This window comes from Aotus nancymaae, unplaced genomic scaffold (genome assembly GCF_030222135.1).
Source record: "Aotus nancymaae isolate 86718 unplaced genomic scaffold, 86718_ANA_hifiasm-v0.15.2.pri h1tg000108l, whole genome shotgun sequence".
Classification (NCBI taxonomy): domain Eukaryota; kingdom Metazoa; phylum Chordata; class Mammalia; order Primates; family Aotidae; genus Aotus; species Aotus nancymaae.
Genome location: NW_026988523.1, coordinates 40565141 through 40584360, shown reverse-complemented (window position 1 = coordinate 40584360; position 19220 = coordinate 40565141). Strand labels below are relative to the sequence as shown.

The following is a 19220-nucleotide window of genomic DNA, read 5'->3' as shown; positions in this document are numbered from 1 at the left end:
CCCTACAAAGGCCACAAACTCATCGTTTTTTATGGTTGCATAGTATTCCACGGTGTATATGTGCCCCATTTTCCTTGTCCAGTCTATCATTGATGGGCATTTGGGTGGGTTCCAGGTCTTTGCTATTGTAAACAGTGCCACGATGAACATGCATGTGCATGTGTCCTTATAATAGAATGATTTATGGTCCTTTATGTATATACCCAGTAATGGGATTGCTGGGTCAAATGGAATTTCTATTTCTAGATCCTTGAAGAATTGCCACACTGTCTTCCACAATGGTTGAACTAATTTACACTCCCACCAACAATGTAAAAGTGTTCCTATTTCTCCACATCCTCTCCAGCATCTGTTGTCTCTAGATTTTTTAATGATCGCCATTCTAACTGGCGTGAGATGGTATCTCAATGTGGTTTTGATTTGCATTTCTCTAATGACCAGTGATGATGAGCATTTTTTCATATGTTGGTTGGCTGCATATATGTCTTCTTTTGAAAAGTGCCTGTTCATATCCTTTGCCCACTTTTGGATGGGTTTGTTTGTTTTTTTCCTGTAAATCTGTTTTAGTTTTTGTAGATTCTGGATATTAGCCCTTTGTCAGATGGGTAGATCGCAAAAAATTTTTTCCCATTCTGTTGGTTGCCAGTTCGCTCTAATGATTCTTTGTTTTGCTGTGCAGAAGCTCTAAAGTTTAATCAGATCCCATTTGTCTATTTGGTTTTTATTGCCATTGCTTTTGGTGTTTTAGTCATGAAGTCCTTGCCTATGCCTATGTCCTGGATAGTTGTGCCTAGGTTTTCTTCTAGGGTTTTTATGGTGTTAGGTCTTATGTTTAAGTCCTCAAACAATTACTGAGAAAGGTCAGGTCACCTATAAAGGAAAGCCCATCAGACTCACAGCGGATCCCTCAGCCGAAACCCTACAAGCCAGAAGAGAGTAGGGGCCAATATTCAACATCCTTAAAGAAAAGAACTTTCAACACTGAATCTCATATCCAGCCAAACTAAGCTTCATAAGTGAAGGAGAAATAAAATCCTTTACAGCAATTACTGAGCAAAAATTAGACTTATGAAACTAAGCTATGAATAAAATCAAAGTTAAGAACTTGCCCCTAAGTTTACAGAATCTCAATTAATTCAACCCCTACTGACCCCTCCATCATATTAGTGAAATCTCCATATACTAATGTTCCTGTTTGGTGGAAGTACTTACTCCCTGATCCAGCCAATAACTTGGAGGAACTCTATCACATCACACTAATATTAAGAGTTTTCCCTGTTTTAACTAGAAATGTGCTTCCTTTTTAAAAAACAAAAAAACCTTCCACCTTTTGATACTAGTCATGGATTCTGTGGCTATCCAGAACAAGTCTAAGCAAGACTTCTTCTAAAGTCCAAAGACATCTAACACCCACTTTACCCCAGGCTTTCTTTTTCAAGATTATAGTTTCTTGATTCTTTCACATGCTCCTCTTTACAGCACAGTCCAAGATTCCTTTAGTATATTTGGTCACTCTCCTATCAATATGCTCCTCAGAGGTGATGTTCAGAATTGGCCACAGTACTTCTTAGGTAGTATGACCACTACAGAATGGAAAAGGATAATTCCTTCACTTGTTCTAGATACTGTTGTTCTACTGATGCAGTCAATTATCACATAGGCTTTTCTGGCAGTTATATTACACTCTATTCACATTGAGCCCAGTTTAATTAAAACCCCAAGTCCTTTCTCACAAACAGATTTTGAACTATTATTTACTTCTCTTCCTATCCCACCTCCAACTCTGAATTTATGTAACTGAGTTTCAGGATCCAGCTGAATAATTTATATCAATTATTTTTAAAACATTTGCCTACTAATCAATCGAGAACTTTCAGGTTCCTCATTAGCAAAAGAAATTCTTCCAAGAAAGTATCAGCATGCCATCAATATCCTCTACTGAGTTGTTATTAAAATAAGAAGCTCTTTTTAAATCTGTAAAAATGTAGGTTTATCTACTTATGAATTAACTGAAATATCACCCAGCCCAAAATTTCCCATCTTGATCACTAAGATATCAACAAGAATGTTAAATGCTCTTCTCAGATGCAAATACAGTATATTTTAACAGTAGCTACTACTTTTGAGTGCCAACTACGTACTATGAAGGCTCAAAGAGTTTAAACAATCTGCCCAAAGTTATGCTCTAAATAACTAATAAAGTCAGGATTTGGATTCAGGATTGGAATTCCATCACTGCACTATGTTGACCACATTTCCCAGAATGAATGATTCATCTATTCATTTATTCATGTAGTAGATACCTATCATGTTCCAAGAACTATATTTGGTGCTAATGACTCAAAGATGAAAGATAAAAAGATCAGATTACAGATCTTCAAATAATACTGGTTCATGCAATGTCATTTTGTGATAACACTGATGATAAAAAAAATCAATTCCCAGCCAAGGTCACTGTCTGTGTGGTATTTGCATACCGTCCCCAAGTCTGCATGGGTTTCCTGCAGGCACTCCAATTTCCTCCCACATCTCAAAGATGTGCATGTTAAGTTAACTAGCATATCTAAATTACCCCAGTCTGAATGAGTGTGGGGAATGTGTGTGAGTGCACCCTTCAAAGGGATGGCACCCTGTCCAGGGTTAATTCTTTACTTGTGTGCTGAGCTGCCAGGATAGGCTCCAGTCATCTACCACCCTGAACTGAAATAAATGCATTGGAAAATGAATACAAGTCACTGTAATATAAAAATGTATACAGTATACAAGTGCATAACAATAAACAATGTATGAAAGCTCTCAGCAAGCCTGCCGTATTTGTGATTGTTTTTGAACTGTGTGGTAGGAGGTGCTCTCTTCACTTTGCAAACATTTATTCCTTGATTTAAACCACCACCACTATAACCACTGTCACTCAGTGATTCACCAAAAACTGTATTAATAATTATCTTGGTTTTTTAAATTTCTTATTTCCATAGGTTTTTTGGGGAACAGGTGGTATTTGATTACATGAACAAGTTGTTTAGTGATGATTTGTGAGATTTTGGTGCACCCATCTCCCTATACACTGGACCCAATTTGTAAACTGTTATCTTTCACACCCTTCCCCCATGAATCCCTAAAGTCCACTGTGTCATTCTTATGCCTTTGCCTCTTTATAGCTTAGCTCCCACTTATGAGTGAGAACATACTATATTTGGTTTTCCATTCCTGAGTTACTTCACTTAAAATAATAGTCTCCAATCCCATCCAGGTTGCTGTGAATGCTATTAATTCATTCCTTTTTATGGCTGAGTAGTATTCCATTGTGTGTGTGTGTGTGTGTGTGTGTGTGTGTGTGTGTGCATGCGCGTATCAGTTTCTTTATCCACTTGTTGAGTGATGGGCATTTGGGTTGGTTCCACATTTTTGCAATTGCAAATTCTGCTGCCATAAACATGTGTGAGCAAATATCTTTTTTGTATAATGACTTCCTCTGGGTAGACACCCAATAGTGAAACTGCTGGATCAAATAGTAGTTCTACTTTTAGTTCTTTAAGGAGTCTCCACACTGGTTTCCACAGTGGTTTTACTAGTCTAGGTGACTTTACCAATGTTTGAGAACCACTATTCTAAACTAACCCTGTTTTTCATAACATCTTTCCTATCTCAATTCCCAAAAAGGTATATGTTTTTTACAATGGATTCAACAGAAGTGGATAGTTTGGAAAGAGGGACTCGGGGAGTTAGGAGGGACATGAAAGGGTACAAACAAAAGTGGCTATTCGTATGACTTATTGAATTAATTCAGAACTATCAATACTTTAAAGTTTGTAAAGAACCCTTCTACTAATCATTGTTCTTTTAATGTTTTTACTAACACTAAGAAAACTAGCATTTCAACTCACAATTCATGCCTGTTAACAGGCAAATGCTTTGAGCTTAACTATCAGTTAAGTCTATCCCATCTGTACCCAGACTGCTCTGTAATCACTTAGCAGCTCTATTTGCTGGAAATCAAGTTTTAATGTTGATTGGTTTGGCTCATAAGTGGTCACTACTTTTCCCACTGCCCACTTCGCTAATGATCATCACATTGTAATGACAATATACCCTTAACCATAGCTACTTCAGTACTTTTAACCTTTTTTGAGTCAAGGAGCTCAGACTCATTCAATGAGCTTCACAAAATTTATCTTACTTACGTTACACAGAATCAATAAAGTGTTTTCAACAAGGTAGTCATGATGAAGCAAAATTTAGGATCCAAATAGTCTGAGTCTCAATTTTATTATCTATCCATTGGCTAGAATATATTTTGAAGAGGTAATATATCAATAAATTATGCTAAGAATCTTTTAAAGTTTTTCACTTGTTTGTTTTTGGTTGTTACTATTTTTTGGCCTCCATTCCCTGTAGTTTCTTTTTTTATCTTAAAATGGAATTTCTCTTAAGCTAAATTACAGACAAGTTGACTATCCAATTCACCTAAAAAAAAAAAGTTAAATGCTTGAACTCTATGAAATGACCCACAGAAACTGATTTTAACCATCTGAATAACTACAAATTTGTATTTCCCTTATTTTTATTAATATTTGAAAGACAGGTAAGAACTTCATTTCACTGCCAGAATTCAAGATTGTTTTAGTATGACTGTGACACCACAAATATTAAGAGAGGAATTTGACAGTTCTTGTAATGGTCAAATGTACAAAAGAGTATGAGAAAATTATTGTTTATATGAACTTTTAGATTCTTGACATGAATGTTTTTGCACCATTCAAATGTCCCCTTTTGTTAATTTTAGAAAAACTAAATTTCCAAGATCTCAAAGAAATGACTCAGTCATAGCAAGGATTAGTATAATGTTTGTGCATTTGGTGACTGTTTCTAGTTCATAATATTAATAAACCAATCTAACCAAACTTTTTATAATTAGCTTAAATCAGGCTCTATTCAATATGTTTAAAACAAGCTATAAATATTTAAAAAACAGAAGTCTCTATGTCTCTATGATCAGAAACATGCTAGTCCACAAGAGTCACAATGGTTTTATGCCACAAAATAATCATTACACCAGTAAACCTGCTCATATTATGGGCCACTGGTCCTGAAAAGCATGGATTAATAAAACACAGATGATTTCAATTTCCCCGAAAGTCTGGAAAAAGTATTATAGGAATTGTTACCTTACTTTTTCATTTATTAAATTCGAAGACAACAACTGTTTTACATTATTTATGAAGCCACTTAATCCTTACAATGTGATTTCAGATACTCAGTCTTCATACCAAGTAGCTGAATAAAAAATGGCACATCTCCAAGTCTATTCTACTCCTTGCAAACCTGCTTTCTTATGGTACAAGTAGGTCAATTTCAAATTTAAGCCATCTCAGCAGGTAAGAATCAAACTGTTTCTTATTCTCAAAAGAAATTGCATGCTGCTGCTGCTCTGTGGCTCCAAGAACCACACACAAAAAGCTGAAATTACTTTAAGATGAAAAGAGCATAGAGATCTTCAGGTTTTAATATCAAACAGTAGAATGAGCACAAAATTTAAAGACAGGAGATCTGGGTTCAAGATGCTGCTCTGAGACTCCTCGCTTGAGTATGCCTGGGAAACTTGGTCAACTTCTCTAAGCCTCCAATTCCTCACATGTAAAACATGAAAAATAACAAATAATTCACAAGGTTTTCCTGCAATTCGAATGAGACAACAGATGGGAACATGGTTTAGAAAGTCCAGAGATGACACAGAGCAAGACGCTTGTCTTCCTGCCTACCAGGTTCAGGCTAGTGGCAACAGAGTAACTAAAGTGATCCTTTTAAAATCTGGATCAGATTATTTATTATGTCACCTCTGCTCAAAACCTTCTGATGGCTTCCCATTTCTATCATGGTAAAAGCCCAAACCTTTAAAATGACCAAAGTCTTACTTCAATTGACCCCTCCCTGTATCTTACTTACGGCTCTGACATCATCTCCTACTACTCTCACTTTAGGCAAGCCACACAGAGCACCTTGCTTTTCCTTGAACATGCAAAACACGCTTCCACGCCAGGATCCCTGCAATGGCTGTTCCCCTGCCAGGAATGCTCTTCTTTCCCAGATATCCATATGGCTAACCCACTCCTCTCCTTTAAACCTTGGCACAAACATCTGCCTTACACTGATCACCATTTAAAACTACAGTCCCAGCAGGGGACACAGCACTTTGAGAAGCCAAGGTGGGCAGACTGCTTCGGCCCAGGGGTTTGAGATCCGCCTGGGCAACACAGTGAAACCTCACCTCTACAAAAATAATAATAATAATATAATAATTAGCTGGGTGTGATGGGGTGTGCCTGTGGTCCCAGCTCCTTGGGAGACTGAGGTGGGACAATCACTTGTGCTCAGGTCAAGGCTGCAGCGAGCTGTGATTGCACTGCTGCACTTTAGCCTGGGGAACAGAGCAAGACCCTGTCTCAAAAAATTTAAAATTAAAAGTAAGTAAATAAAACTATAGTCCCAACAACTACCCTTCCACATGTAAAACCATTTACCCTACTGTGCTTTATCCCTTTGTTCAAAGAATTTACAACTTTTTCATTTTACTTATGTTTATTGTCGCTCTTCTTGCTAGAACATAAGCTAAGGGGTGTTCCGAGTTCCTGGTTCATAGGAGGTATTCCTTTTTCAAAAAATAAACAAATAAACTTTATGCACCAATCTCCCTCGTGTCAAGATCTACATTTTAGGGAAACTAACCCACAACTCAAGAATGGCAGGTGGTGAACTTACTATTACACAATTTCCAGATCCAGGAACAGAATATTATGCTAATTTTTAATGCAACTGAGGCTAAAAGTAGAAATAATGGGAGTTTTCAAGGTAGTTTCCAAATTTTAAAAAGGTTTTCTTTTCTCTGTTTACTGAATGGCTCACAGATTATTTTTGCAGCCTGGTAGTAACTGGGAGTATTTATTAGAAACATAAATGTGGTTAAATGAAGACATAGACCTTTAAGTCAAGATAAAAGAACCCTTTAAATAGCAGTTCTCAGAGCCAGGGATTACCGTGCTCCGGGAAGAAACCTGCACTTTACAGTGGCTATCTGTCAAATGCGCCAACATGAGCAAGAAAACAACCTGAGATTCTTTCATTCATTCAATAAGCAATTATAAAGCAAGCACTATTCTAATAGATGATGCTCATTCTTGGAACCCAGCCACTAAACAGTCAGGAAATCCAAGCAGCTGTGGAGAGGTCCAAATGAAGAAAAACCAAGAACCCTGGCCCACATCCCAGGCTCAGGTCCCAGCTGAAAGCCATCACCAACTTGCTGGCCATGTGAATGAGCCAATTTGAAAGTGGGTCCTCCAACCTAAGCCACCCCAGTTAACATCCATGGAGGCAAAGAAGAACTGTCTCTCCTGAATCCTGCCCAATTTACAGATTTTTTACCAAAATAACTGCTGTTGTCTTAAGCCTTTAGGTTTTGGGGAGGTTTGTTCCACAGTATTAGATAACAGATACATTATAGCTATTAGATTGCTGACATCACTGAGTCTATGTTTAATATAAAAAGTGTGTGTGAACAACTTTTTGCATATTTCTCACTACAGAATGGTAACCTCTGATTATTTTAAATGTCAAAAAGCATGGCTGTAAATTTGAATACAATCTCTCTTTTCTGTTATACTTACATCAATTCAGTCAATTCATAAGATACTTTCCCTTATCACAGCCAATCCTAAGCTTTAGCGGAATGGGCAGAGTTACTAGATAGAGTCCTAACTCCTCCAGCTGCCTTCCTCTGCCTGAGTGGCTGCGGCACTGTCAGTGCCAAGCCAAGGCTCCTCAAGCAGACTGTGAATCTGATCTCTACCACATATCAGCTGTGCTTTCAGTTTCCTCATCTGTAAAGTGGGGATAATAATACCTACCTCATAGTACCAGGAGGAACAAATGAATTAACCCATATATTAAATAGAATACTTGGACTAGTATTTGGTGCATAAAAAGTAATTAGTGTTTGATAAATAATGGCCTAATGCAAGAAGCAGAGAATACCAGCTACCTTTACTATCCAAGCACACATGGTTATCAACAGTCAACCTAGCTTATTCAAGAATTAAGAATCTTCACCTTTTTTCATCCTCTTTTCTTCCAACTGCCTTATTTCCATTTAGCTCTCACTCTCTAATTTACCAAAAAAAAAGGGGGGGAGGGGGAAGAAAGAAAAATAAAAGTAATTGAGAAATGCTTTATTGAGAATTACGGAAAAGGGCTGAGACAGAAAGTAAAAGAAGATATATAGATCTGTACATCCCCTAATTCTAGTTCCTCAGAGGCCATGAATTGTGATAAATTGACCATGAGCATAACATACTGATGCCAATTTATGTTCAGAACACACAGACACCATAAAGTTCAAAGGCATGGCATGGCACATACCCACAGTTCATACTGACATTAGTCATAAATCAATTAAGAATAATTTGTAGAATGACACTTAAAACGTATGTTTCAGATGCTTCCTGAAGTGACAAAACAGCTCAATCTGGAGACAAAAAAGACATGAGTGGCAAACTGCCTAGAAGCCTAAGCAATACATAATAATTACACATGTACTTCCATGTATTCAAAAGTTTCTAAGGTATCTATACTACCTTAATATTAGGCTAGACCTTCACTTTACAAAATTAAGGTGTTTATATCTTCTATTTATATTCTGCAGAGCTTACACAGCATGATTCCACCTGACTATATTAAGTACTGAAAATGGTGGTTGAGAAGGCTACTTCACACAAACCACCCTCTAGTCCTTGTTTTATGTTAACTAAGATGTATGGTCTGAAGAACATATCAAAATATTCAATTCAAACTCTGAAAGTAGTTTTCTCATCTGGCCTAGTTTCTCACTGACCCCTTCTCCGTAGAAAGCAGAAGTTACCACTTTATCTCCTTTTATCTCTGAAGTTAGCAAGAGATGTAGGTTTCTGGTTTCAATTGCCTTTCCCTTCACTACAACAATGAAGTGTGGGGGGAAAGTAGCCAAGTGGTACATGATAAAGCCCCTGGGATGCTCCTTATAAGTTTCCCTATATACAACTCACATGAAAGCCAAAACTAGTGAAATGCATCAACAGAATTTTCCAGGCTCTCAAAACCCAGCTCTGCACTTGATAGGCTCTAAGACATCTTTTTCAACAAAGGATGAAATCTACAGAAAAAAGAGAACCAATTACTTTGTGCAGACACATTTTTGACAAACATGAATAAATTAGACTATTTGGGGAAAGGACTGCCTTTGGCTCTGTTACCCTCCTGCAATTTCAGATTCAATAACACCTGGTACTTACATACATTGTATTTCTTCAGTTCATGTGTCACTTTGATAAATGTAGAAAGTATTTTTAGCCAAAAACTCAAATTAGATTTCATTTAAAACTCTGGCTGAACAAAACCATATATACTTGGTGGTTTGAAGTCTGACATTTAAGTTACACAGTAACTTTTAACCTACAGCCAATAGTGATATCATATGGCGAAATGTGCTCAACAATTGAACAACAACAAAAAAATTGAAACCAGATTTGGGAACAAGCTCATCTCAGGATAAGAAGCTAGAATTCTTCCTATAAAATAATGAAAAGCTGACAAACTTAGAGAATGCTAGAATAGAAGCATTTTACTTCTAACCAGTTCCAGATGACTCAAACTCAATGCCATATGCTCTGTGGTTACCTTTTCCTTAAAGCACAGTCTCATAAGAAAACCACAGAATAGCTGGCCCACTAGTAGCATGATTTACCCTTCCTCATCCAAGTCTGATGTCTCAAACCATAAAGATTCCAGACCTAGTGAGGGCACTAAACTGGAATAAAAACAGGTAAAAGCCCTGTCAATTCCAAACACTTGTTAATTTTTTAAGACCTAACTAAAACATATGTAAAACCTAAGGATGTTCATTTATGTACTGCAGCAAAGGAGGATGCCTATAGTGACCTTTAAAATAGAATTGGGAAAACATAACAAAGGAATTTATCATCTGCAATCCTATGTGCCAGAAAGTTCCCCTCACAGGATTATGCTGTGGCCCCTACTCTGTCCAAAACAGAGGTCCACAAATTTCCTCAAGTCTATAAGACAAACCTATCTATACCGAGGTATCTGTCTACAGATATTTTAATAAAAACTTCCCTTATGTACATTATCATATAATCTAATGAATAAATGCTTTTACAACTTCCACAGTGGCTAATGTAAAGGAAGAAAAAAATACAAAACCATACACAACAGTTTTCAACCCTAGACATACTTCAGAATCACCTGGGAAAAATATTTTGTTTATAAACAAATGCCTTCAACCTATCCTATCAGACTCCCTAAGTCCTGGGTAGGACTCAGTTAGCAATATTTTTAAGATTCCAGAGTGAGGCTGGGCATGCTGGCTCACATCTGTAATCCCAACACTTAGGGAGGCCAAAGCAGGAGGATCACTTGAGCCCAGGAACTCGAGACCAGCCTGGGCAACATAGCAAGACACTATCTCTACAAAAAAATGTTTTTAAATGACCCAGGGGTGGTGGCGTGTACCTAGAGTACCAGCTACTCAGGAGGCTTGAGCCTAGGAGTTCAAGACTGCAGTGAGCTGTGATCATGCTGCTGCACTCCAGCTTGGGAAAAAGAGCAAGATTCTGTCTCTAAAAATAAAAAATAAACAATAAAATTAAAGACAATTGAGGTTATGCATTTTTGGGGATAAGAATATCATAGAAGTGAGAGTGTGCCCTTCTCAGTGCATCCCATCATGAGCTGCAGATGCCATCATGTCTCACGACTGGGAATGTTACTTTATTACTTAGATATAGTGGCATAACCTCTTGTCCATATTTTCTACCTCTTTGTCTCCCTGTGTTATGTTCTATATAATTTCTTCAAATCCATCTTTCCATTCACTATTTCTTTCTTCAAGTATACCTATTTTGTGGTCTTAACCTGGTCATTGTTTTTGTAATTTTAACTTAAATTATTTCCAGAATTTTTTCCAAGATGTTCTGGTCAATTCTGGTAGTCTTTTGTTCCTTTGCCAGACTTTAATTCCCTCTTTTAATATATTTTATATTCTCTGACAAGTGAAGTATCTATAGTCTTTCAGAGCATGATTCTGTAGTGTATATTTTCTAACTCTTATTCATGGTGGCATGGTTTCCTGGTATGTTTAATGACTTCTGAGGGGAAGAAGCAGACATGTGCTCATGTTTAAATGGCTCTCTATCTGTGGGAATTTTTCTAGGATGGACGCTTTCTTTTTTAAGGTGTCTCTTCTGAGAAGAATTTGCATATGATTCCTTCAGGTGCCTACAGGTACCACCTAAGCCCACCTAAAATATATTTTTGGCTTGATTTTGAGGGGAATCACACTAGTAGTATAAATTTAGGCTCAAACCTGCATGAGTCAGGGGCTTAAAGATTATCAGGAAAGAATTTTTATTTGTTTCCACTCTAATTAAAGCCAAAACCGGCCGGGCGCGGTGGCTCAAGCCTGTAATCCCAGCACTTTGGGAGGCCGAGGCGGGTGGATCACGAGGTCAAGAGATCGAGACCATCCTGGTCAACATGGTGAAACTCCGTCTCTACTAATACAAAAAATTAGCTGGGCATGGTGGCGCGTGCCTGTAATCCCAGCTACTCAGGAGGCTGAGGCAGGAGAATTGCCTGAACCCAGGAGGCGGAGATTGCGGTGAGCCGAGATCGTGCCACTGCACTCCAGCCTGGGTAACAAGAGCGAAACTCCGTCTCAAAAAAAAAAAAAAAAAAAAAAAGCCAAAACCAAGACTGGTACTTAATAACAGTCTCCCTGTGTGGTATGACTTTTGTTCCCTTCTTTTGGCAATGAAGAATGTCATTCTTTATAAGTTCTGGCTTTATTTGGGTAGAGGAAAAGGGGCCCTCAGTTGTGACTTCCCATCTTATTTGGGTCCAGAACTTTCTTTCCCATCCCCAGACACTAGGCCACAAGGATCAGGAACAAAATCCAGAACAAGCACCACTTTCAATGCTAGCTTACTATTATAGATTCATGTTATCTTTTATTATTTCTGGCCTCCAACAAGTCCTTACTTTGTCTCCAGTTGTGCCAGGAAATAGTTTTGATTTATTTTTTAATCCATCATTTTCTAGTGTGTTAAACTGCAATGAGTTTCTCTGTACCTTTAGCCCACCATATTGCCAAAAACAAAAGGTTAAGGTTTCTTAACCTTAAGGTAGGAAAAATAATAACACTTTATACTATAGTAGAAAAGGTGGAGTTTGTAGGGATAATTTTTTTAAACCTGGGTTAAATTTCAGGTTCTTCAACAATAAAATATGACTAATAATTATAGAATTAACCCCAATGAGTAATAAGAAGAGGTTTTCTTTTTTTAACCACTTCACATTTGTCCTGTTTAGCCATTCCCTGCTGCCTAGAGTTATTATTTTTATAGACCACCCAAAGTGGGACAGCTCCTTGAATACTATGCCAAAAATAACTAGATGCCTTCTTTACCATCCACAAAACATCAATAAGGTAAGAAAAATTAACCCTCCTAAGTCCATTTAGTTTATTTTCTTTTTCTGTGTGATGATTATTCAGTAACCCAAACCTCTTCAAACTAGTCAGATTGGCTGCACATTACCTTTGACGAAACTCTCTTTCTTTAGATATATTTACACTTCATCACCAAATGCCTTCAGGAAATGTTTAAGGCATACCAGTATTTGGCAAACTTGTGTGTTTTATATTTTTTTCATTTGGGCCCATACCAACAAGGCACAAAAATTCAATTATACATCTGAAACCACATTAATCACTTTATTTGGTAATGTGATCTGTTCTAAAAGAGTTTAGGTTTCTAAATTTAAAATGCTTTCGGAATCTCTGATTCAAATGTCTATTTGTCTGACAAATTTAATTTTGTGGTACTTAAGAAAAGTTCAGATAGAGCTCACAATCTTTTTTTTTAAGCCTATATTGTTTCCAATTAAAACATAATAATGCATGCTTAAGGTTTCTAAATATACAAGATTATAGATATGACACTTGTTCAATAAACATCTTCCAGGTGGTTACTAATAAGATTCAACTGGGAAGTTCCCGCTCCTCTGGCAGATTCCCAGACTGGAGAAAATCGCAGTCTTGCAGTAAAAAGACTAAAAACAATGAGGCCAATCAAGAAATGGTTCTGAACAACACAAATACTGAAACATCTCAATTCCCAACATTTGGTTCAGGGACAAGTTTCAGTCTTTCAAATCATTGTGGTTCTCTGGGCTTTACTATTTCACTGTTCATGCCAAATTTTGTCTACAAGAAATAGTTTTTGGTTTTTACGAATTTCACAGCCAGTTTCTTCCCTATTTCCTTGCTGGTGTCTGGAGATATTCTGACTTGCTAAGGCACTTCTATACTTCCTCATTCCTTCCAGCTCTCCTTGTTGCTTTTCGTCAATTTAAGTCTTTTAACACGTTTAACTTGAATAGTTCCTAAGATTCCCACTACTTCTTCGCTTTCTGTTCCTAAAGCCTCACACAGAGAAAGATAACAGATCTTAACCAGTAGATCCTCAAGATTTTCAAATATTTAAACTTTTTCTGATTTTTATTCACCTTTTACTACTGTCTACCTTTTTGAACACAAACCACTTCTTGATAAAAAAGGGACCATCATCTCTTCCTTTCATAATCAACCTACCATGGAAATGAGATCCATCCCCACCTTCCCCCTTTACTTCAGCAGCTGTGAAGATCATTAATTCACTTAAAATTTTTTTTGCCTGGTTGGCGGGGGCACTACATTTTTGTTGTTGTTTTTCCAGTCTTTTCTTTCCTAATATTTTACTGATTCATGACGGCTTCTACAATGAGATGTCCCCTGCAACCCTACCGTCACTTCCTGCAACATAGTCTAATACCCTTTATTCCTTAATCAAGTATTACTGCATAAAGCCTCCCATGATTGCCACTAGCAGCACTGCTGGTTACTTCTATGTTCCCTCAAGAATATGCCTGTGAATTTGTGATATAATAAGTAATAATATATTTGGTTTTTATTCTGCTTCCTGGCACAGGGCTCCTAAAACCCTTCGAATTTCCTGAGTGATGAGGGGTAAGAAAAGCATCTTTTGTTATCCATAATTAGCCCCTTCCACCTGGAGCTGAGTTTATGCTAATGATGTGACTCTTGGATGATGGAGGCTGACTGCCAGAGAAACCAACCACATAATTTGTGGGTTGGGATTTTCAGCCGCATCCCTCAACCTCCAGGTAGGAGAGAGGGAGCTGGAGATGGAACGCAATCACCAACGGCTAATGGTTTAATCAATCATGCCTACAATAGTGAAGCTCCATAAAAACCCATAAACAATGGGATTTGGAGAGCTTCCAGGTTAGCAAACACAAGGAGGTACTAGTACAACTGGAGAGGGCATGAAAGCTCCACACTCCTCCCCATACCGTACCCAATGAGTCTCTCCCGTTTGGCTTGCCCCACATATCCTTTACAATAAAGGATGTAAAGTTAATGAAGTGTTAGTAAAGAGTGTTTTTCTGACTTCTGTGAGCCATTCTAGAAAATTATCAAACCTCAAGAGGGGATCTTAAGAACTCTCAACTTATAGCCACTTAGGAGTTATAGGTCACAACCTGGGACTTGCAACTGGCAACTGAAGTGGGAGGCAGGCAGTCTTTGGGAACTGAGCCCTTAACTTGTGGCAACCTGTGCTAACTCCAGGTAGTTAGCGTCACGATTGTGTTCAACTGGCCAGACATAGTGGCTCAACCTGTAATCCCACCACTTCGGAAGGCCAAGGAAGGAGAATCATTTCAGTTTAGGAGTTCAAGACCAGCAAGTCCCAACTACTTAGGAGGCTGAGGCTGGGGGGATTGCTTGAGTCTCAGAGATGGAGGCTGTAGAGAGCTATGATTGTGCCACTGCACTCCAGCCTGGGCAACAGAGCAAGACACTGTCTCAATAAAAAATATTTTAAAATTTTAAAAAGAATTGAGTTAAATTGTAGGACATCCAGTTGGTGTCCAGAGAATTGGAGAATTGCTCAGTGTAGAAAATTAACCTATTTGGTATCAGAAGTGTGTACAGAAAACAGTTTTTCCTATTTTTAATACCCATGTTTATATGACATCCATATAATTCTTTCTCACACAATTGTTTACATATCTGATTCTCTTACTAGACTGTACTTTTTATTCATATTTGCCTACTTGATTCCTTGCTCAGTACCTGGCAAACATTAAGTGCTCTATAAATATTTGCTATATGTCTGACTAAATAAATAAGTACCTCATGTAGCCTCAGATAAGAAATGAGGAACTAAAAGAACACACAGTTTTTTAAGAAATAGTTCATGAACATATATAAATGTATACCTGCTCTGGAATGAACACTGTATTATCTCTACAGGAGAAAAATTCAAGAATTAGACAAGATGATCTGTGACCTTATCGCTGAGATAAAATATACATAACACAAACTTAATAGTAACACAAAGCAAAACTTTAACAACTGGAAGAAATGTCTGCGACAAACTGCATAACCGATGAAAAGAGGCTGAATAAAGCAAAACCAAAGATGTCAGGACAGAGAGCTTCTTGAAACCATACATAGAATTTGAAAAATAAGTTGAAGGAGGGAAGGATTATGGCAAGTAAGTTAGTTGTCAATAAATACTAGATATACATTTAATACACACAAGTGAATTTATAGCAACTCATACAAAAAGGAAGGATTTGTTTTGGTCAAGCCTGCAAGTAATTTTTTTTTTTTTTTTTTTTTTTGTTTTGAGACAGAGTTTTGTTTTGTCGCCAGGGACCAGGCTGGAGTGCAATGGCGCAATCTCGGCTCACTGCAATCTGCGCCTCCTGGGTTCAAGCAATGCTCCTGCCTCAGCCTCCCGAGTAGCTGGGACTACAGGCGCACACCACCACACCCAGCTAATTTTTGTATTTTTTAGTAGAGACGGGGTTTCACCATGTTGGCCAGGATGGTCTCGATCTCTTGACCTCATGATCCGCCCGCCTTGGCCTCCCAAAGTGGCAAGTAATTTTTTTTAAAGGGAAATACAACTAGCTAAAGACATAAAAAACATTTCCTATTAATGTCAGGGGGAGACATACATTCATTCATACTACAAATATGTATTGAGTAACTACTATGTGCCAGACATTGTTCTAAGCACTAGAAAACAAAAGAGAGAAAAATCCCTGCAGGGAAAGAAAGAAAATAAAATAAATAAGTTACATAGCATACTTGAAAGTGAGAGGTGCTACGTAGAAAAGTGAAGAAAGAAAGAGGATAGCGAATGCAATGGCAGGAGCTGGGATGGACATTTAGAAAAGGTGGTCCAGGAAAGCCTCAATGGGGTAGCATTTGAGCTTTTTTTTTTTGAAATTTTGACCTAAAAAAATTAATGTTTTTTAAACTTTTAAGTTCAGGGGTACATGGCATTTGAGCTTAAGACCTGACAGAAAGAGTCTCTGAGGGAAGGGCATTGCCGGCAGTGGGAATAAATGTAAAGACCATGAAGTAATAGCAGGCTTAGTGTATTCGAGGAAGAGCACACCACACAGGCCAGTGTGACAGGCTAACAATAACATTTTTGACCCAAGAGACAGCCTAATATTTAAAAAACACAATATCCAGTGTTAGGAAACCTGAGAAAATGGATACTCCTCTCTACTGCTGGTGGGAATGTAAACTGATACAGTCTTTTCGGAAGGCAATTTGGCAAAATCTATCACAATTTCAGACACTCAACCTCTAGTTCTAGTCTAGATTCTACCATACACATACAGGCACACAGATATACGAAAATACATTTAATGCACACATTATCAATAAGTAACTGGAAATACCCTATCAACAGATGGTTAAATAAATTATGGCAGCAGTTATGTAAGTGTGCGCTGAGGTTTTAAGCAGTCGAAGAAACTCTCGGGATCCTAAAAGTCTTTCAAAGGGTCAGCAAAGTCCTCCCTTTTCCAACTACATACCTACATGAGTCTAAATTTTCTTCATTTATTTCAACCCAAATATATCACAACAGATTACATGAAGAAACAGATCTGAAAATCCTGCCAGATTCTATTAAGTCAGACATCAAAGATTTTTACAAAACTATTGATTTGACCCAAAGAAGCAACAGGTCTCAAGTATCCCCATGTGTTTTAGAAGCCTGAAGTCAGTGAGATAAAACCCAACATCGAGAATTTGAAGGAAAGTAACTTGTGAGGAAGGAATGTAAAGAAAACACTGGGTAGTTTGGCTAGAGCACAGTAATACTTAATTTGGTTTTCTGGTTTTCGAAAATTTGTATTGCAATAAAAGGAAATTTCAATGTGCTATTTCAATTTTTAGTCACAAATAAATGTGTATATAGAGAAACACTAAAACGGAGTTCCCCTCCCCCAAAATAAAAGATTTTTACAAAACTATAAAGTAGTACCACTCTTCTCTATCTCACTAAATTTTTGGAGGTTTGGGAGATATTATTATTCTTCATTAACATGTAAAGTAATGGTTTATTATTTTTAAATAAATTAATTTAAAAATTTTTTATTTTACCTTTAAATTTTTAATTTCTCACATAATAAATATCAGGATATATAAACTACAAAAATCAAAAGTTATTTGGGATCCTTGGTAACTTCTAAGAGTACAAATGAATTCCCAAGACCTAAAGTTTGAGAACTGCTAAATTATGGTACATTTCTACTACAAAAAAACTACGTAGTATTAAAAGAGAATAATGTATTCATATATTTTAAAGAAAGCCCAATTTGTATATAATTCTTTCATGTAAAGCTAAAATTTTTAAACTAAATACATATAAACACAAAGACACAACACAAATGTTGGTATAGACGTTTATATTCCATATGAAATGTTCTTCCTGTATCTTACCTAAATAATTTCTAATCTTCTTTCAGATCTTACCACAATCACCTCTTTCTCAGAGAAACCTTGCCTTACTTCCCTAACTAGGTCAAGTGAAACTATTTTATGGCTTCGTGATATTATATACCTTTCTTTCATGGCAGCTAACGTTATTACAATTTTGCATTTATTTGTATAATCATTTTGATTAGTATATGTCGCCTATATTAGCTTATAAATTTCATGACAGCAGAGGGTTCATTATATTATTCTATCAAATTTCCTGTATGTTTGAAAATCTTCATAACAAATCATTTTGTTAAAAAAAAAAAAAAGTGACTATTCAACTTATAACTCCTTTCGATTCTCAACCAACTTTTAGACTTCACCCCTACCCCTACTAAATCTGCTTTCCAAGATCACAACTGACTGACAACTGCCAAATTCAGCTTTCTGCATCTCCCAAGCTCTCAGCAGCATGTGATACCACTGCCCAAGACCCACTTGAAACTCCTTTTAACTTCGCTTCAAAAAGCTACTTTCTTTCAGTTCTGCCCCAACCCTGTTTGCTATAAATTTCTTTTCCCGAGGTTATCTCCTGCTCATATTGGTATCCCTCCTCTACTTGTCCTCCTTGGATAATCTCATCTCCTCCACTAACATTATCTGTCTGTCAGACTATCCATCTACCTATAATGTTAATTCTCAATATCTGTCTGTTTGCTTCCTTAGATGACAGCACCACCATTCAGTCCCTCAGAATAGAAATTTTGGAATTACCCTTAACTTCCCTCTTTCCTTCCTCATGTCCCACATTGTGCTAGTTATCAAATCCCGCAAAATCTGTATCAGAGACACCCTAAGATTGCCCATCCTTTCTATAACCATGTGTAAGTTCAGACTCTCATTTATCACCTGAAATACCTCAATAGTCTTCTAATGCTTTCTCTGCCAATAGTTTATCCTCGCTCCCTTCAAGGGTCTATACACAATACAACCCTCAAAGTCCTCTTCCTAATATGCAAAGCTGATTCTATTACCCTCCACCTAAAATCTAGGGCTGCCTCATTGTACCAGCAGCACCTATACCTCTAGCTGCATATTTAGCCTCATGCACACTCCCCACATATACAAGATATACTGAACTTTTCACTTTTTAATGAACATGTCATGCCATTTCATAACTGTGCCTTTAAACATGCTGTTCCCTTTGCCTTGCAGGGAACATGCTTTCTCATATTTTCCACATGGCAAACTGATATCAAAGTTCAACGTTCAGCTTCTTTGGTAGGTATTTCCCTTATAACTCAGTCACTCAACAAAAAAT

The 19220-nt window shown here is 37.3% G+C and overlaps 1 protein-coding gene across 1 annotated transcript in view; it reads right to left on the bottom strand.

The window, feature by feature from the left end:
* The window catches only part of ATF6 (activating transcription factor 6), a 192561-nt gene that overhangs the window by 115094 nt on the left and 58247 nt on the right, over positions 1–19220 (bottom strand). The gene's annotated exons all lie outside the window — the stretch shown is intronic.